Source organism: Natator depressus, chromosome 7 (genome assembly GCF_965152275.1).
Source record: "Natator depressus isolate rNatDep1 chromosome 7, rNatDep2.hap1, whole genome shotgun sequence".
NCBI lineage: Eukaryota > Metazoa > Chordata > Testudines > Cheloniidae > Natator > Natator depressus.
In genome coordinates this window covers 151,121-172,697 of record NC_134240.1, presented here as the reverse complement: position 1 = coordinate 172,697, position 21,577 = coordinate 151,121, and the positions used below count along the sequence as shown (strand labels likewise).

Below are 21,577 nucleotides of genomic sequence, written 5' to 3'. Positions count from 1 at the left end.
CTGCCCCTTGAGCAGACAGAGTAACTGACAGCAGTAACAGGCTGTCATCCTCTATAGAGTATGTCAGGGGCAGGCAAACTTTTTGGCTTGAGGGCCACATCAGGTTTCAAAAATTGTATGGGGGTGGGGGTTGGCGTGGCCCGGCCCCCACCCCCATCCGACCCCTCCCCCTGCATCTCAACCCCAAACAGCACACCCCCCCCGGACTCCTGCCCCATCCAATCCCCCCATTCCCTGTCCCCTGACGGTCCCCCCAGGACTCCTGCTCCATCCACCCCTCCCTGTCCCCTGACTGCCCCCCCCGTCCCATCCAACCCCTCCTCTCATTCCTGACTGCCCCCCCCGGACCTCTGCCCACATTCAACCCCCCTGTTCCCTGCACTCTGACCGCCACACCCCCATCCACACCCCCGCCCCCTGACCACCACCCCAAGCTCCCCTGCCCTCTATCCAACCCTCCTTGCTCCCTTACCACGCTGCCTGGAGTGCCGGTGGCCGGTGGCGCTACAGCCACGCCGTCCAGAGCACCAGGACAGGCAGCCGTGCTGCCCAGCTGGAGCCAGCTATACCACCACGCAGCACAGAGCACCGGGTCAGGCTGCGGCTCTGCAGCTGCACGGCTGTCCAGAGCATTGCGTTGGCAGCACAGTGAGCTGAGGCTGCGGGGGAGCAGGAACAGCAGGGGAGGGGCCGGGGCCGAGCCTCCAGGGCCAGGAGCTCAGGGGCCAGGTAGGAGGGTCCCGTGGGCTGGATGTGGCCCATGGGCTGTAGTTTGCCCGCCTCTGGTCTAGGTGGACCAACATTAGAAGGGAATGGGAATCTCTGTCAGAGGGTTTCACAGAGATCTGCTAACAGTAGAGAAGTTGAAACACTCCAGAATCTTGGTTACATTCCAGGCTCTGAAGGAAGTGTGTTCTAATGGGCACAGACTCTTCCGCACATTCCCCCAAGTTTGACCTCTTTGCCCCAACCTCTCATCTGTCCCAGCCCTGTGTCTTCCCCAAAACCTGGCTCCTTTCCCAATCCCATTCTCATCACTTAGCCAATACAACTCTCCACTCCACAGGCTTCTCATCCCAATCCCAGCCTCCTTGCCCAGCAAGTTCTAGTCTCACCCCTCTCCACTCCCTGTCCAAGTCCCAGTCTCTGCCCTCTTTCTTCCAATCCCAGTTTTATTGTCCAGCTAGTCCCAGTTTCCTCCTAGCTCCTCATTGATCTCAGTCTCCTCGCCCAGTGATCCCCAGTCCCTCCTGCCAGCCTACAGTTCCAGTCTTCCTTCCCTCTCCGCTTCTTTGTCACAATCTACCCCTCCCCACAGATCTGGTTCTTGTCTCCTCTGGATTCAAATTATTACTCCTGTGGGCATTCTGCGCACAATATTTTTAAATTCTGCAACTTTTATTGGTCAAATAAATGTGGAGTCTCCAGCATGGCACTGGGGAGCACAGGACACTGGCTGTACAGAAGTGGGAAATCACTATGCAGCTCCCCCTGGGACACCAACTCAGTGATGAGGCTGCACCCAACCCTGACACAGCGCAAGGACCAGGACTGCCCCAGAAACACCCCAGGGCCCTGCCCCTCCATGCCAGGTGATCAGGTGTGGGCAGGCAGGTTCAGCAAGGCAGGATTCAAGTGTGGAGGGGCTTAGTGTGGGGGATATAGGTGTGCGTCGAGAGGGTTCTGTGTGGGACAATCTGGATGCACAGAGGCTTGTTGGAGGGTTCTGGCTGCAAAGATAATGGGACTCTGAAGGGGGATACAGGTGAAGGTGGTTGGGGCTCAGCGGGGGGGGTCTGCATGTGGGGAGTATAGAGCTCAGAAGCGGGGGGTCGGGGCTCAGTGTTGTAGGGATCCAGGTGCAGATGGTTGGGGCTCAGTAGAATGGAGTGCGGGGGGGGGGGAGCGGAACGGGAGTTAGGCTTGGTGGGAGGGTCTGATGCACAGGGGTCCGGGGGGGGGGAGCAGCTCCCTGTACAGTGATACCTCCTCCTGCAGCTGAGGAGCGATGGGTGCAGGAAGCGGGCTGGGGGGGGAGTTGGCAGAGCTTCCTACAGCAAGGGGAGAAATCTGGGGGTGGATCTGACAGCCCCAGATGCCATGCAGGGAAGAGGAAGTCTCATCTTCCCCAGCACAGCCAGGACTAGCAGCTGAGCGCAGCGCAGGGTAGGAGCCACCAGCCGGGTCTTCCCTAGTCCCACTCCCCACCCCATGGTGATTTACCTTTCTGCTGGCTGCCCTGGGCACCCAAAACATACTGCTGGGAAGGGTTGTTTGACCGCTCTTGTGGCTTCCCTTTGCTTCCCCATCAAAACATTTTCCTGCAGAGAAGCAAAGAAATCTGCAGGTGACATAATTTCTGCACATGCACAGTGGCACAAAATTCCCCCAGGAGTAAATAATTATACAGCTTCCTCCTCCACACTTCCTGGGCCCAATGGGGGGGGGGGGGGGCGGGCGGGGTCATTGAGAGCACAAGAGTGAGGCTCCCTGACCTCAGTGCTAGTGCCTGGTCCTGATCCAAACCACAGCAGCCTAGAACTGTAACTGCAGAGAAGGTCCTGCTCAGAACCAGGCAGAAGCATGCATGGTACTTATGAATCTTTGCAGAATTACCTGCAAACAGCAAGTTGTTGTCAGTAGCTACCGATGTGGTGCTCTGCTCTTGTTCAATGATAACAGTTGGCTGCGTGCATGTTCCCTCTGTGTGCTGCCCCAGCTCTACACAGACAGCCGACACAGCAGACCCCGAGAGAACCCCCAAAGACCACAGACTCTAGTAAGGTACGAAGGCACCTGGCCAGGTTTATTGTCAAAAGAAGCACAGTAATAGTTTCCTATAGACTCTAATGGACATACTAAGAATGTGTGTCCCCTGGCAATGGACGCAGCTCAATCAGTGGCGGGACACTCCACTGCCCCCTAAATTGGATGACGATGTGCCCTTCCAGACCTATTCTTATACAGGTGCAGAACAGATTACTCATCCCTCCTGATGTATTGAGGTGCAGCCCATTTACTCATTGGGGTGCTGCTTCTCCCCTGTTACATGATGGTTCAAAAAAATCTATCCATCATGTTGTCCTTTTGATCCTGTCTTTAAGATGCACCTGCCTGTTCCTTGTTATCTCTGGGGAGTGTTCTGATGCCATCTTGGCACAAGTTCCTCTTATTAGCACTTACTTGTGGATGCACCTGCTTCTAGCCCTCTTCTTGCCAACTTCTGTGAGTGGGGCCAGCCTCTGGCTCACAGCCCAGCCTTTGCTTAGCAATGCCTGGAAGTACTTTGGTTCAGGCTTCAGGCCTCAGACTGGGCCTCTGATACAAGAGTTTATGTTTCAAGGCCTCATCTTACTACACAAGTCACTGAGCATGTGCAAACTGATTTTTTTCAAAGGCTTATAACTTGGTCAAAGTCGGGCAGATTTCCTCACAAATGCAACCTCCCCACCACCACCAAATTTCTATTTCATGCTTTACAGAATAGGGGGGTGAAAAAGTGGTCAGATTTTTAACATGGAAAAAACACCATATTTTCCTCTAGTCACCTTCTTGAAAACAGCTAAATTGTTTTAATTCAACCTGAGGCGGACACCTGGCATGGAAGATTTTAGCCCAGTTAAAATTTGGCATAGTTATAAGCAACTGAAAACTAGGTCTTACAGAGAAGTGTCAGGCAACCTTAATATAAGGTGATGTTAACAGACCAGCCTATAAAAAACTAAACTATGTTAAGAGAATGTCATTGAAGTTGCAGAGTCAAGCACTCAAAAATTAGGAAATGTGAAATCATAATGCACACACACAAAGGGGCCAAATTAAAATAGCAGCATATGGGGCTGTGTGTGGGAGGCAGCTGCAGGGATCAGGCTGGGATATATGGGCAACATATGGGTAAGGTTTTGAGCTGTGAGGACTGAGGGGGAAAAGACTGAATCTTCTAAATGCTGCAGAGGAAGAAACAGTGAGTTTTGGACCCAGCCCGGTTATAAGTGGAGAGGGAGGGGCTGGAAAGGAGAAAAGTATGGGGGGGAGGGGGGAGGGAAAAGACCGACCATCCTCCAACCTTCTCTGCACAGCTGCAGAAGTACCACTCCTCTCCACCCACCCCCCATAGCACTGCCACAGTGAAACCCAAGCAACCACCTCCAAACATGACTGTGATGGAAGGAGGAAGACGACAAATGGGACCTCAATAAGAAATACTCATACTCTCTCAGGTTGGGGGAGAAGGCAGAATCTCTACGTGGTTCTACTCCTTCCTCTCCAGAGGAGAAAGGGGATGATGCCGCCAAAAAGAGAGGGAGTGAGCCTGCCATTTTCTCCTGAGCCCTCTAGATTCAGATAAGCACCTAACCACCAAACTCTGAGATGCTCACATTCAAATAATTAAAATAATCTAAAATTAAGGAGATGTACGCAGAACACCCAAGTAGCTGGGTTCCACTGGTCCCAGACCTCAGCTTAGAGACATGCCCCTACTGCAAGACATTTACAAGTTTTATTATCTAGCAATAGGGACAGTTCTGCAATGGATCAAGCTGCCAAGGCATGTTATGGAATCCTCTGAAATGGAAAAATTTGGGATCAAGAAATGACACCAATTTGCAAAGATGGTTTAGGAGTAAAACTGATCCTGCACACTACAGGTAACAGACTAGACGACACTAGAAATCGCTTCCTATACAGATGCTTGTGCAATACAACATATGTTTGTCATTCACCCTGGCCGTTCTGCTTGTATGCTGTACCCCTTCTCCTCTCTCATCACACACTACATGGGATCAGATTTTCAAAAGAGCTCAGGGCCAGATTTTTTAGATAATTTCAGCTTCTATTCAGGCACCTAAATAAGGATTAGATTTTCACAAGTCCTCAGCACTCAACATGCTCCCAGTGTGCTGAGCCCTTTTAAAAATGTGGCCTTATTTAGGTTTTAACCTTTTAAATTGCAAGCTGTTTGGATTAGGAACCATGTCTTGCTATACATCTCAGCTCAATTCAGATGCAACTGTAATTTAATAATGAGATAGGCACTGCCAGATGAATAAACCCTTTTGAACTGACACACAGCATTTGACGCAAACAAGATTTTATTCCATTTTTGTTTTCCAGTGTTCAGGGTATGAGTAATAAGAATGCACTTGAACTTGCATTGTATGAGATGGTCCATCTTCTAAGTAGCAATTCTTGTTAGAGAAAGAGTTATAACAGCTCGGAACTTTAAAAAAAAAAAAAAAGAAGAACATCTTGCCGTGGAAAAAAGAGTGCCCCACAATTCTTCTCTGCTCAGAGTATTTGCCTCCACACTGTCTTCCCAAGCTGTGGGAGTATTTTTGCAATATATACCAGAACCAGGACTTGACTTCCCCTCCATCCTCCAATCAAAACAAAGATTTTCACTTTCCCTTCCACTAGCATGCTAACACCCAAGGTTTGAAATACACCCATCACTGGTGTTATCTACTTTCTTTCTTGACCTTTATAAAAATCATATGGTATTTGAAAGTTCTTACAGCTCCAAGATCTATATAAACTACCCTGCTCATCTTCTGGATGGGCAACCTCTCCACATGGCACAAGCCAATCCCTGGGGGTTTTCTAGAGATGTGGGGCCCAGTTCTTATTTACACTAAGGCCCCTTTACACTGCTTGAGTAATTACATTTACACAGCAAGAGCAGTGTATGGCGGCCCTAGGGTAAATGAGAATCAGGCTCTCCATTATTCTTTAAAAATGATTTACAAAGACAATCTAGATTATAATTCTGTGCTGAATACTCCAAACAAACCACCAGAGAAACAATATTCAGCAGATACTTAGTGAAACCTCAAACCTACCTGGTTTAGGTCACCCATATCCAGATATGTTGCAGCTCTCAGGCTCCTGTTCCAAGTGGTGCGCAAGCATGTACTTTTCTGGGGATGTCATGCCACAGCAGCCACAGAATCTCACTGGAACCAGCCAATGAGTTCAGGAAAATCTGCACTTTCTGCAGAAGTGAGCAGTTTTGAGGACTTTTAAATATTTCATAAGATAAAATGTTTTAAAAGCTTTTCAAAACTGAAGTTTTCCAGGCCTCTTGAACATGGGCAACTAGACCAATCTCCCTTCTCCAAGAGTGGCCAATATCAGAAATCTCAAAAATTGCATAAAGTACTAGAATATGTAAACCTACATTATGGCGGAAATTCCTTCCTGAGAACACCTGCCAATGTGTTAACATCTTGAATCACGTGGATCAGAAATCTGTAATTTTTATTCTAATTAGTGTTGCTGCTCTTATTCATATAAATAATGTAACCCTTTTCTGAACCAAACTATTTGCCTCTATGCTCTGGAGCACAAAATTCCAGAGATTAACTATATGAGAAGTACAAAAAGTATGAAATCTTAAATTTGGTGCTTTCAGGTTCCCCCTTGCTCTTGTATTAGTGGAAAGAATAAAACAAGACCCCAACAAGCCTTTAGATTTCAAACAAATAAACCAACCTACCTTATCTCCTTCTCTTCTTCCTTCTAAACTAAACAATGGTGATTTTAATCCCATTTCATATGGGCCAATCCACTCTGGTGCCTGTAATCATTTTTACTGCCCTGCTCTAGACCTTCTCTAGTTCTTCTGTCTCTTTTTTATGACAACTTATCCAAAGATGTGAAAGCAGTATTCACAGACAGCTGTAACACTGATTTATTATATCCAAAGCCATTTTCCCTCCCCCTCTCTCCCCTCATTTAACAAATAAAAAAAACCAACCAACCAACCCACCCACCCACTTCTCTGAACCATCACTGGGCAGTCAGACACCTTCACTGATTGCTAGGTCTTTTCCTGAGACAGTAGGGCATTGGTTCCCAAACTGTGGGTCGTGATGCCAAATGGGGGTGAGCCATTGGCAGATGGAGTTGTGTCAATCCGTAGTATGTGGAGGATGCCACTTAGCTCCGTACAGCGTAACCTCACATTTATGGTGCATACAAGATCATGATGAATGGAGGATACCATTCTGATCTACAAAATGGCATCCTCCACAAAGCCCTCCCAATAAATATGAGGTCATGCTGTGCGGAGGCGTCCTCCATGCAGCGTGACCTCACGTGTACAGTGCTCTTCAAAATGGCATCCTTCATGCTGTCTGGGGTCCAGGGAGGTGAGGAGATTAGTAGATAGCCCAATCAGTCCTTCTCATCTAACTTCTCTGATAGGAGATGAGGCGATGAGAGTTTGGGGGCGGTTCCTGCAGAGTGCAAGGACCTTATGAGGAGCAGCGCAGTAGTTTTGGATTTACTTTTATTCAGCGGGAAAACAGGTTGGCGCTACTGGAAATTTTTAACAAATGAAGTTTAAGTGCACAGGACCTCTCTCCTCTCCCCCAACCATCACAGGGAAATGGAGGGAGGGGAGTGACAGCCTATCTACTACTGGAGTGTCAGAATATAGTGGACAGTTGCTTGGATATGAGTGATAACTCAGGGTATGTAAATGAGATGTTTTAACCATAGTAATTAGTGCTCCCAAGTACAGAGCTGAAAGCAATGCTAAGTTATAGGTTCAGGAAAGAATTTTCCCTAATCACATGCTGTCAGGAAACAAGGGCATTTTCCTCTTCCATTGGAGCACTGACTACAGATCATTTGGTAGGATCAGATGGGTGTCTCCTACAGTTAACATTTCCTGCAGTATCAGGGGGATTCTGAATACTGACAGGCTTCTGTCCTCTGTATGTATTCCTTTATTCCTATGCTGCATATGATTATAGGTCCAGAAAAGCTAACCTTATGTAGCTAAATAATCTGTTACTTATTTATTCTCTATTTAAAACACAATCTTTGTCATTTTGGTTTAGTGTCCAACCCACGCTCTCTCGGTTTTATTTGCACTGCTCAATGGTATAATGTAAAGCTGAGCAAAGCCAGACCCCCAATCTTGGTGATTATATTAGAATTTATTTTTTGGATATGTCATCCCAAATACATTTTCCTACCACTTGATCTTTATCATCCAGGAGTTTACTCTGTGTTACTGCTGAGATGGAACAAGACATACTGTAGTCCTGAAAGAGATGGGCTTATAGACTGCTGCCCTCACTATGGTCTCTGAATTTTTTTTTAGTGGTACTCTCACCATAGTAGCTAGGTGTACAGTAAATAGCCTTGTGCCAGCCTCCTGATATAAGGCTCCTTCATGCACATTCTTCATGTCCAATACAACACCCCTTTCTGTGTGATCATCCCACCATAAATTTCATTTAGTGAGCATCCTGTGTCAGTGATTTCCCTAGAAGAAGGGAAGTCTAATAGGTGACAGTCAGGGGTCTGATAGCCGCACTACTCACAGGAAAGTCAAGGGATAGAAGTAAGATCCAGTTCATGGCCCTTGCAAAGCCATTCAGTTGGTGCTCTCAGCTGTAATAGCCACAATTTGGTATCCAGACTTCTCTCACTCACCTACCTCAAATTGTTCTGCTCTGCTAACTGGGAGGGAGCTGCTCCCATAGGGTGGGAAGGTGGACGTTTCCTGCTGAACAGGAAAGCAAAAACGTGCTCTGGCCTCAGGGAGACAGTTTCCCAGGGGGCTCAAGATATTAACACCACAGAGCTCAGCAAGCACAAAGCAGCTCACACCACACAAGGCAATGGAGTACAAGTAGCAAACATCACACTAGCATCTCTACCTGTTCCAGGAGGAGCGAGGCTCCCTGAGGCTGCATATTTGGCAGCACTGTCTGGCTCTGTCTTGGCATAAATCACAGCAGGGAAAATAGGAGTTTGTCTGATATTTGCTGGCCTGCGTCCTGCGAAAGCTCCATTTTTTTGTAGGTTAAAACCATCCACCTGTGCGACAGTTTTTAACTTTAAAAGTCACTTGTTACATTCCAACACTTCAAGAAACAAGCTTCAGAATCTGAGGTGCATAGAGACTTCTGGCACTAAGCAAGACACAGTAGGTCTGGGTACTGCTTTCGTTTATAAATCATATACCAAATCCTAGGAAGGGAGGAAATGGTTTCTGGGAAAAAGAGCCAGTACAGAGATGGGAAGATGAAAAAGGGAAAAGAGCACTGATCAAACTAAAGTGTTAGTGAATGTTTCTATTTATGAAGGGTACCCACACACACAAATATTCTTGGGAAACCCACTAGCCCAGCTAAACAGAAACTCAGCTGCAACCATTAGGCCTGATGTGTTTGGCATGAAACAGACACTACAGAGGAGCTGACATACCTGATGGTCATTCCACTGATTAGACTGACTAAGATAATCAGAAACATGAATGGAAAAGGAGAGCCCATCCCCTAGAACCCGAGTTGTAGCATTAGTCTATAGAATGGCATAGTGTAGAATCCCAATGCTTTCCACTTACCATTTGGACTCTGGGCGGCCTTGAGACATCTTCATTTCTCTTATTGATCAATGTACCTCAAGCTGGAAAAAACAGACAACATAAAATTTGAAGTCTATTTATTTTCTTCAGTAAATGAAACTTCCTCTGCCCTTGGGCCCTGCTATGGGCTTTTCCCCCTAGAGAAGACAAGGTTGGGCCAGCTGCACAAAGTCCAGGGAAACAATGGAATCTCTCTCTTGCCAGGGCAAGATTTTGGCTAGCAGTCCAATTGACCTTTCCAACCACAGGTACAGAAGACATCCCCAACTGGGTCCTCAGGAGTAACATAATAACACTACATAACCTAACTTTCTTCCAATGAACAGGGATAAAATGTTTTGTTCTCATTAGGAAAAGTATACACACATTCCTGATTAGTGAGTAATGTCTCTGCCTCTGGGAGATTAGCTCAGAGTTGTGCAGCCTGGAATTCATTCAGTTCAATCTATTCTAGTTGTTCCCTTGAACAGCTATTCCCCAAAGATTACAGGTCAGGCCCACAGTCTCTCGCACAACACTTACCCCCATGGTTATGAAGGGGCTCAAGGAGAAAGCACCATAAGATGGGGATATTGACAAACACTAATATTCTAAACTGGAACATGCACAGTTGGGTCCATCCTCTTCTATTAAGTTACATGCTCCACACACTATACAAAAGCAAAAAGAAAAGGAGTACTTGTGGCACCTTAGAGACTAACCAATTTATTTGAGCATGAGCTTTCGTGAGCTACAGCTCACTTCATCGGATGCATACTGTGGATGTGATGAAGTGAGCTGTAGCTCACGAAAGCTCATGCTCAAATAAATTGGTTAGTCTCTAAGGTGCCACAAGTACTCCTTTTCTTTTTGCGAATACAGACTAACACGGCTGTTACTCTGAAACCTATACAAAAGCAAGCATATGAAGCGTGAACACAAAATGCTAGTCAGAAGGGGGCTAAACTACAAACAAATGGGGAGGGTAAAAAGGAAAGATAGGAGAACTCTGCAAAAAACCCGAGATGTTTAGAACAAAATTAATCAAGGACCCAAAGGACATTAAGAAAAGAAATTCTTTTATACCCCAATGCTAGGAGACTGGGTTGCAAACAAGAATTGAAATTGCTCCTTTAAGAGCATAAATTCTATCTAGTTGATATTACTGAAACATGGTGGGATGATTCACACAACTGAAATGTTAAAATCAATTGTTACAACCTATTTAGAAAGGATCGAGTAGGCAAAAAGGAAGGGGGAGTGGCCCTCTGTCAAAAACAACAATACCTTCTTTCTGAGCCACTGATAACTAAGAAGAAAATTATCTTGAATGCTTATGGACCAATGTCCTAACAGATTAAACACGAGATGGGGTACTTGTTGGTGTCTGTTATAGACCACCAAATCACAGCAGGGAACAGAATGACCACTTCACTATGCACCTATCTACAACATGTAGGAAAAAAACCTGCATAATCATGGAGGACTTCATTCAATTTGAGTGACATGCGCTAGAGGGCTCAAGCTGCCGGTACTACAATATGCTTGGCATTGCTAAACATTATAGATGACAATTTGCAAACTCAAAAAGTGTTGCAGCCAAAACAGAGGAATTCTTTATTAGACCTTGTTCTAGCAGATAAAAAGAAACTGATCACAGAATTAAAAGTTAATGGTAACTTAGGTACAAGCAATCATGACTCGATCATGTTTCTAATGTGCAAGCAGAATAAAGTCCTGACCAGTTATTTTATACACACACACACACGGTGCTTTAATAGGACCAGTTTCAAAGCTGAAAACAATCTGAGCCAAATCAGTTAGGAGGAAGCATTTAATCAGAAAAATGTGAATGATAATTGGGAATAATTTAAGAACATATTACCAGATGCCCAAAAAGCCACAATCCCACAACTGAGGAAGGAGGGCAGTGCTGCTTAACAACAACAACCTGGTTTTGAGGCAAAGTGAAGGCAGCTGTAAAAAAATAAAATATAACAAATGGAAGAAAGAAGAAGTTGACAGTAATGAACATAAATCAGAAGCTAGGAACGGTAGAAAATTGATAATGGAAGCAAAAGGACACAAGGAGAAGTCTATGGACAGCAGAATTAAGGATAATGAATTTAACTATATTGGGAGCTAAAAGAATCCTGACAATGGGGTTAGTCCATTACTAGATAGAAATAGTAGAATTATTAATAATAATGCAGAAAAAGCAGAAGTGTTCAATATATATATTTCTGAAGGGGAACAGATGATATAATCTCATCATATGGTGATGAAAACACTCTTTCTATTCTACTAGTATCTATGGGGGATGTTAAACAGAAGCTACTAAAAGTTAGACATTTTATAATCAGCAGGTCCAGATAACTTGCATCCAAGACTTTTAAAAGAGCTGGCTGAGGAGTTTGCTAGACCGTTACTGTTGATTTTCAGTAAATCTTGGAATACTGGGAAAGCTCCAGAAGACTGGAGCTAATGTACCAATGTTTAAAAAGGTTAAAGAGGAGGTCTTGAGTAATTATAGGCTGGTCAGCCTGATATTGATTCTCGTCAGCTGATACAGGATTTGATTAATAATGAACTAAAGGAGGGTAATGTAATTAATGCAAATCAAGATGGGTTTATGGAAAATAGATTCTGTCAAACTAATTCTATATTTTTTTTTAAATGAGATTACAAATTTGGTTGATAAAGGTAATAGTGTTGACATAACGTATTAGACTTCTCTAAGGCATTTGACTTGGTGCAGCATGAGAGTTTGAATCATAAACTAGAACGATATAGCATTAACATGTCAAACATTAGATGGATTAAAAATTGGCTGAGTGGTCTCAAAATGCAACTGTAAACAGGGAATTGTCATCGAGTGGGTATGTTTTCATTAGGTTCCTGCTGGGATCGGTTCTTTGCCTTACAGTATACCATTTTTATTAATTACCTGGAAGAAAACAAAATAATCACTGATGAAGTTTTCAGATGACCAAAAATTGGGGAGTGATAAATAATGAAGACGACAGATTATTGATTCAGAGCGATCTGGATCACTTGGTAAACTGGGCGTAAGTAAACAACGTGGTTTTTAATTAGGCTAAACGAAAACAAAGAATGTAGGCCACACTTACTGGATGGGGGACTCTATCCTGGGATGCAGTAACTCAGAGAAAGATTTTGGGATCGTGGTGGATAGTAAGCTGAGCATGAGCTCCCACTGTGCTGCTGTAGCCAAAAGGGCTCATGCAATCCTTGGATGCATAAACCGGGGAATCTCAAATAGGTGTATGAAGGTAATTTTACCTCTATGTTTGGCATTTGTGCGACTGCTGCTTGAATACTGTGTTCAGTTCTGGTGTCCACAATTCAAGAAGGATGTTGATAAATTGGAGAGGGTTCAGAAAAGAGGCACAAGAACGATTAAAGGATTAGAAAACATGCCTTATATATAGTGATAGATTAAAGGAAATCAACCTATTTAGCTTAACAAAGAGAAGGTTGAGGGGTGACTTGATTACAATCTAAGTCCTCATACGGGGAACAAATATTTGATAATGGGCTCTTCACTCTAGCAGAGAAAGGTATAACAAAATCCAATGGCTGGAAGTTGAAGCTAAACAAATTCAGACTGTACATAAGGTGGAAGTTTTTAATGATGAGCGTAATTAACCACTGGAACAATTTACCACGGGTTGTGGTGGATTTTCCATCATTGACCATTTTTAAATCAAGATTGGATTTTATTTATTTTTATTTTTTTTAAAGATCTCCTCTAGGAATTATTTTGGAGAAGCTCTATGGCCTATGTTATACAGGAGGTCAGACTAGATGAATACAATGGTCCTTTGTGGCCTTAGAATCTATTAAATCCAACCTCTATGGGGCAGCTCCTAATACAGTGAGGTCCCACCTACATCTGCTACAGGAGGTGGCCTCTGTTCTGTGCTTCCCTCGTAGATTCCACCCTATGAAAAGCCAGACCATAACAACCCAAGAGTTCAATCTCTTTCTCCAGCCACAATGGACAATGCTGAATGCTTAAGAGGAAAATGAAGAGCCCTGTAATGCATGAGCAAGCTCCCTTCTAGTCTGCATCCTACCTATCCTTATTTAAGATTCCAAAACTGCCAGGGTGGATTTGATTTAAATCATGATTTAATCACTAGTCAGGAAGACTATTTAATCATGGATTTCTACATAAAAGTGCATTCTTGTTGGTTGTTATAACCTTAATACATAGTCTTCACAACTAAGAGATAGATATAGGTTTCATTTTCAGAAGGTACACACTACACATGTTTTAAGTGATTTATTCTGAAAACTTTTCAGATTAGTTTTACAGCTATATCAGAAAATCAATGATTGTTCAGTTATTTCATTTGCCAAAGGTAACTGAAGCAGATATTTATGAAGTCTTTGGGAGGTGAACTATCTCCAATTCAAAAGGTTAATCATTAATATTTGGAGGATTTTCTTGACATGCTATATTAGGAGGAGAACGTCACCAGACATTTAAATTGTTTTATTGAACTAAAACAACAACTTTATGTATTCTGGATTTTTTTCTTCAACACCAAACATAATATTTTAATAAAACAAGCATATGAATTTTTGAATTTAGCTAAACATTAAAGTTTTTTAAAATCAGGTTTTTGTTAAAATTGTTTTTACCTAAAATAGTTAAATGAAATACGTTTTAAAAAAAAATCAACTATGTCAGCCAGGTCAACATGAGGAACTTAAAATATTGGCTTCTGCAGCTAACTCAGTTGTCTTCACCTTCATTTTCCCATTTGTTCATAATCTGGAAAAGAAAAACAAGCTTCCCTGCTTTTTCAGGTCCCAAACGATTTCTCAATTTGGAATGAATTAGTCCAAAGGAAGAAAATATTCTTTCTACACCAGCAGAAGAAGTTACTGCTGTTAAAAGTGAAATCATCACTTCAACAGTCTCTGAATCCAAGTGCTTCAGTGACTTCCTCCAGTTCACTGGTGTGACTTTCTTTAAAGCATCATCAGCAAATATTTCTTGAATGGTTCACCCTTAGTTCTGAAGTTTATTATAGTTGGCATTATAGAGGGATCATTGCTGGTTGTCCATGTCATAGCCAACTCTTCTTCAGCAGTTAAGGTTTGACCCTTGTACCAAGTATTGAGAATAATTGCAAGAAAGTGAGCTGGAGATAGTGCTTGTCCCATTCATTTTTTTAATGCTTGTAGTTTAACTCTGTCATTGCATATTTCTCTTTTTAAGATCTCACTCAGTTCCTTCCAAATTTCAACAGCATCAGCAATAAAACAGCTATTTCCCTGCATTTTGTTCAAGGCTACAGAAATAGGCTTCAGGGTATTCAGCATGTGTTCCGCATTTCTCTTAAGCCCAACGTTGAGACCTTTGGTTTGACAGTGCCATCTATTTTTCCACAATTTTGTTCAGAAAGGAGATTAGGCCAATTCTTGATACAGTGCTCAAAACAGTCCACTACTGAGTTCCATTGTACTTCCTGTGGGAGAGTTAGCTTGGTTGCTCCCACTTTTTTTCAGAGCAGCTGCTGCAAAGTGGTTGTTACGGAAGTATTTTGCAATTTCAACAACATTAGCCTTTATTTCCGGAACACTGAAGTCTTTGGCTAGGAGGTGCATCAAATGAGCACTGCTACCCTATGTTATTAGCTTGGGACTCTCTTCTAAATCATTTCTTCTCATCTTGGATACATCTGCAGCATTGTCTGTGACCAAGCTGCATACTAGACAGTTGAATTTTTCCATAGTTTGTTATAGCTTTTACTGCTACTTCTTGTAAGTATTCTGCTGTGTGTGCATTTCCTGATGTATCGATTGTTTCTGTAAGAAAGACATTTCCTTCTTCTGTTGTCACACAAGCATATACAACAGCATCATTGTGGACATTGCTCCACCCATCAAAACTCAGGTTAACAATTTCATCCTCTAGACCTTTTGCACACTGCTCAATTTCTCTTTCATATACTTTATCCAGAAATTTTCCTGCAACATCTGCTCTGTTGGGAAGACTGTATCCTGGTCTTAATGACTGAACCATGTTAATGAAGTGTGGGTTCTCAATCACACAGAAAGGAGAGTGTTGCATAAACAAACCTGGCAATTTTTTCATCAATTACCTCTTTTTGTAATCTGCTGGCTCTTATCTGCAGTTTCCACGATATGCTATGCATCCGATGAAGTGAGCTGTAGCTCACGAAAGCTTATGCTCAAATAAACTGGTTAGTCTCTAAGGTGCCACAAGTACTCCTTTTCTTTTTTCTTTTTACGAATACAGACTAACACGGCTGTTACTCTGAAACTTATCTATGGTTGTTTCTGGATGATGGAGATTTTTTTTTCCTTTTTACTACAGGTGATATACTGTGGCTATCACAATTGCATTTAAAATGATACTCTATGGTACTAACAACTATATTTTTTGCTCAAACATCAGAATTCAAGAATAGTCCAGAAGGAAGACAGGCAGTCCTTAAGAAAGAAGTATGAAATAAACTTCACCAACCTGAAGATCCTGCATGTCCCTTTCATTGTGTTCAATGCAGGTTCCTCCTGAGAAGGAACACTTCCCATGATGTTGTTTCATTTGGGCAACCAGGCCTTGCATTTCTGTGGTGCACTGTTTGCATTTTGCACACATGCCTGTCTTACCCACAGGTAGAGGAACTTCATTAAAGTATTCCCAAACTGGGTCTCTTTTACAGCCTGCTCCCATTATAGGTTCTCCCTTCCAGGGATGGAATGGTATTGTAGATCTCAAATCAATGAAGGCTAAACTCAGAAAGACCTCAAGGCTTCTGGAATATGCTGTTCAAAGAGTTTCATTTTTGTTTCTACTGCCTGTACCTCCCTTCTCACATTTATCTCCAGACTTCTTCTCCTTGTCCAGATCTATTCCACCCCCAACAGTCTTCTATTCACTTAACTTTTTGAAACTTTGTACTTTGAGAGATAAGGGACTGACTATGTACACAAATTTTCAAAGGGACAATAGGGTTGAGGTCTGTTATTTCTCACCTCTATATATTATTTATTGATTTATTTTAAAACATTTTTGCTGTTAACAAGCACATTATCTCTGGAGACACAAATCCACAGTTTGAGAACTGCAAAACTAAGCATCTCTGATGGTATCTTCTAGACTGAGCACTGAGTCCCATTGGGTAGATAGAAAGATTAACCTAATAATCTATACAGAAGCCCCTGGAACCCCATAATATTAGGTCTTAATCCATGAACTATTGGAACTCATTTACAAACCTTTTCTTAAACATTACATGAATATATTGTCTCATACTATAGAATTAGAATTTATAATCCCTATTCCATGATGAGATATCTTTGAGCTATAACGTATCTTAATTAAAACTATCTTTAGATATGCTTTTTGAGGAGTAAACCTTATCAAAAAATCCGATTTAAATAAAAAAATCGGAATAAAAAAAATTTGATTTTTATCAACCCTGAAAACTGCTCACCTAAACTGAGCCTGCAATTCTGATGCCTGCTGTACTTTAACTCCCTCCCACCTATCTTTCCGCCCCAACTAAACTTCTGTCAGGCTCACCCAGCTCCAAGTGATTTAAAAATTCTTGATCACCACCCCAGAAAACGGTCTGAAAGGGGGTCAAGGAATATGGCAGGGTCTGTATTAAGAAATGAAGGATACTCTATTTTGCAGTTAGGAATGTGTCTCATGCAGTTGAGGGACTTGCACATTCTCTAGTAAACAATGCTTCTTCAAACGCTGCACTGACTCAACCAGATGAGCCTTACATTAATCTGTGATGTGAACTGTGTATGGAAGTGCTGGGATGGAACTGGTAGCATGTTTCCAGCTGAAAAGTAAGTTAGTTCCAATCTGCCTAGGCAGGGATCTGACACCCTGAAAACCCTCTCACTCTCTGCCTTAGGAAAGGAAGTATGTCTAATCTTTGCTTATTCCGCAACAAAGCACTTCACTGAAGGCTGTTGAATGAACAATGATATAAACCAACCTTGGCTGGCAATCTCTACACAGCATCCATTAGCTCAGATTTCTCCCAGTCCAGTGAGCAAAGCTAAGGGAGCTGGTGCTGTTCTCCGACTTCAGGATAATTTAGCATCATTCCAGGAATGATTTCCCTCCTCCAGCCCCCCTAGTCAGAAAGGAAAAGCCGTGGGAATGGAGCTCACTAACAGCGAGATAGGCTCACCCAGTAACCGCTGACAAGTACTTAACTCTCTCCATGCTGTGTGGAAGCACTCCATAGAGATGCGTACAGCTCCAAAGCAGTGCAGTGGCTGTATCACTAACAGTTTCCTTCGCCAAGGGGTTGATAGCTCTAATAAAGGCACAGATTCACAGTGCTGGCACTTCCTCATATCTTACAAACACCACACATGGGATCGAGGTCACTCTCTTCCCTTCCCCACAAGCAAAATGCTACGAGGAAGTGGGGTGGTTAGACCCACTGCCTTGTGATTACTCTTATCAACCACCCATTCAGTCCCTGCTAAGGGACTCTCCTGCAACAGCCCCATCACAGTATAGCGCTTCCTACTGACCAGACTGACACTGAGCAGACAAGTGGGGAAGGAAAAGTATTCTTTTCATCTCACTACTCCTGCATCTTCATACAAAGCTGTCCAGCAATGTCCATCCCATCTTTCCTCACAAGAGAGGTACAGTGGAAACCGTTCAGTTCATTGGTCAGAGACCTGAATACCCTTCACCTCCTCTGTTCACAGCCCTCCCATCAGACCTGCTCAGAACCTCATTCATATGGTCCTGCCAGATCAATTCCTCCTCACACATCCAGCACTTCAGGAGTTAAGGTTAGCATCCCCATTCTCCTGGCCTGTATGATGCTGGTTAAATCTAACGCCATTCTTTGCAGTTTGATAAAGCATGTGAAAACTGAAGGCCTCACACGTTCCTCCTTTCACAGCTTGGCCAGCTGCCCACAAACTGTCACTGCCTGGTACCCAAGGCAAATGGAGAGAATGTCAGGGAATTAAGGCCAAACTCTTAGCCAACTGCACTGAACCTCCCCATCCCCCAAACCCTCCCTTCCAGGGAGCTTGGATTCCTTCTTCCAGCAAGGGGATAATTGCCTGTATGGCTGTGGAAGTCCCCTCCACAAGAGAAGCTGCCCTCTCCCAAACTCTGCAAAAGCAGTTGAGCTTGGAAGGTTCCTATCACAGAAATGCTCAGAGCAGCTCTTATCAAGGCTAGAGCTCAGCGATTTGGGCTTAGCAGTAGCACAGGAACTCGTCCTTGGAATAGCTCACCACAAAGGCCACTAATAGGATGGGTGTTAGCTATTTATATAAATTGCAAAGAAGGTTGGAGACAGAAGCAAGAACAGAATCTGATTTGGAGGCAACAGCATTTGGAAGTGATGACATTTATTACTGTAAATCACACTCCTCCAATATCCATCCCAGAACCACAGCAATCTCATCCTAGTCTCCTGCTACAACTCCACCCACCCACCCAATACTTTTCATAGTTGCTCCCTATCAATATAAGTTTCCCAACCTTAATTTTATTTATGTTTGTTTTTCAATAGCTTCTTTTATACACACTGTCCCCTCAAAGTGAATTCTATTTTTTTTTTTTTTTAACAGAGCAGGAGAGGGGAGACACATTCAGGCCTCAAAGCCAAGGATGGTGGAGATACTGAAGTCTCTGGGTCAAATACATAAAGGAGGCTGCTCCAGATGGATAGGAAAAGCTCTTGCACCAATAATGGCAAGATTGTACATTACCACTCCTAGCACCACAAATCAGGAGTTCTGGGTATGAAGCCTTCGAACTCTAAAGCCAGTGTAAAAATCAGCCTTAAGCATTGCTTGAAAGAGATAAGTTCATACATATAGACAGGAATTCAGTCCCTCACCATTTGCCTCATCTCCTTCCCTCTAGCAACGTCAGACTGAAGTCAGAAGATTCTGGAAGTGAATCATTGGCTAAGTAAGTGGTGTAGAGTGGAGGGCTTTGGTTTTGTGGAACATTGGTCCACCTTCTGTGGGGAGAGGGGGCTGTATAGATAGAATGGCCTCCACCTCAGTAGGACAACGACCAATCTCTTTGGGGACAGGCTGGCTAGACTAGTCAGGAGGGGTTAAACTAACAGCACATGGAGAGGGTAAAAAGATGAAAGATTGAGTGCTCAGTTAGCACAAAATTGAGATGTTGAGAAGAAAATTAATCAAGGAACTAAAGGACATGGAGAGGAAATTCTTGAACTGCTGATACCCAGGCCCCTAATATTAGAGCATAAATTTGCTCTCGTTGATATTATTGAAACATGGTGGGATGATTCACACAACTGGAATGTTAAAATCAGTGCTTACAACCTATTTAGAAAGGCTCGAGTGGGCAAAAGGGAAGGTGGTGTGGGCCCTCTATGTCAAAAAAGGCATTAACTGTTTCCAACTTGGAACCTAATAACTTGGAATGAAATTATCCTGAATGCTTACAGCTCAATGTCCTAACAGATTAAGCATGAGATAGGTACTAGCTGGTGTCAACTACAGACCACCAAATCACAGTAGGGCATAGAATGATGACACTATTATGCACCTATCTACAACATGCAAGAAAAAACCTGCATAATCATGGTGGACTCCAATTTGAGTAGCATAAGCTAGAGGGCTCATGCTGCCAGTACAACAACATTCTTGGCATTGCTAAATTATAGATGGACATTATATGGCACTATAGATGACAATTTCCAAACTCAAAAAGTGTTGCAGCCAAAACAGAGGAATTATTAGACCTTTTCCTAGCAGATAAAGAGGAACTGATCACAGAACTAAAAGTTAATGGTAGTTAGGTACAAGCGATCATGGCTAGATCAAATTTCTAATGTGCAAGCAGAATAAAGTCCAGACCAGTAATAATTATAATTAATTTTTTATATTATATACACACACAAACACACACACCCCTACTTAAATTTGCTATATTACAGAAATTGAAGATCCCACAAAATTAGGCTTCTACTGCAATTTTGACAGCAGAAGCCCCCGCTCTCAGCCCCGGGCTGCTGACCGCGGGAGCCCCTGCTCTCAGCCGTGGGCTTCTGTTGTCAACCCTTTTCCAAAGTTCCATTATTACTTTTCCAGACTTTCCATGGTTTGTCCGTAACTCAGCTGCAATTTTTTGAGTCATCCCACAATACTGTAGATGGATGGATGGATTGATCGATAGATATAAAAAATATACCTTGGTGCTTTAATAGGGCTAATTTCACAAAGTTGAAAACAATTATGAGCCAAATCAGCTGGGAGGAAGAATTTAATCAGAAAAATGCAAATGATAATTGGGAATCATTTAAGAACATCTTAGCAGATGCTCAAAAAGCCACAATCCCAACTGAGGAACAAGACTGTGCCGGTTAAAAAAAAAAAAAAGTAAAGGCAGCTATAAAAAAATATATAACAAATGGAAGAAAGGGAAATTTGACAGTAATGACTACATCTTTACCCAGATATAACGTGGTCCTCGGGAGCCAAAAAATCTTACCATGCTATATGTGATAGCGCGTTATATGGAACTTGCTATGGAGGGCCGGGTAGGGAAGGCTGTGCCTCCCCAAACAGCCTGGCCCCACCCCATATCCGACCCACACCTACTTCCCGCCCCCTGACTGACCCCTCAGAACCCCCAATCCATCCAACCCCCCTGCTCCCTGACCGCTCCCTGAGACCCTCTGCGCCCCCCCCTTCGGTTACTTGCTGCTGCCCTCCCCGCGGGCCCCCCCCCCCGCCCGAGCTCACCTCCACTCCGCCTCCTCCCCTGAGCACGCCGCTGTCGCTCCGCTTCTCCCCCCTCCCTCGCTTTCCACGAATCAGCTGTTTGGCGTGGCAAGCCTGGGAGGGAGGGAGGAGAAGCAGAGTGGCGGCGCGCTCGGCGGAGGAATGGAAGGGTAGAAGGAGAGGCCCCGAGATGGACAGACTCTTCTGCCGGGCTAAGAGTATGTCCACATATCCATCATAGGACCTAATCACATCAGTCACACCATCAGAGGCTCGTTCACCTGCACATCTACCAATGTGATTATGCCATCATGTGCCAGCAATGTCCCTCTGCCATGTACATTGGCCAAACCAGACAGTCTCTACGCAAAACAATAAATGGACACAGATCAGATGCCAAGAATTATAACATTCAAAAACCAGTTGGAGAACACTTCAACCTCC

General features: G+C 43.5%; 1 protein-coding gene across 6 annotated transcripts in view; it reads right to left on the bottom strand.

Annotated features, from left to right (window-relative positions):
• PLXNB1 (plexin B1) overlaps nucleotides 1–21,577 on the bottom strand; it is a 193,925-nt gene that overhangs the window by 140,897 nt on the left and 31,451 nt on the right. For 5 of the 6 annotated variants that reach the window (XM_074957248.1, XM_074957247.1, XM_074957246.1 and 2 more), the window contains exon 2: nucleotides 9,365–9,426. The gene's annotated coding sequence lies outside the window, so the exon portion shown is untranslated. Of the gene's footprint in view, nucleotides 1–2,223; nucleotides 2,240–9,364; nucleotides 9,427–21,577 lie in introns of those variants that run through there. The other variant, XM_074957245.1, reaches the window with a different exon arrangement.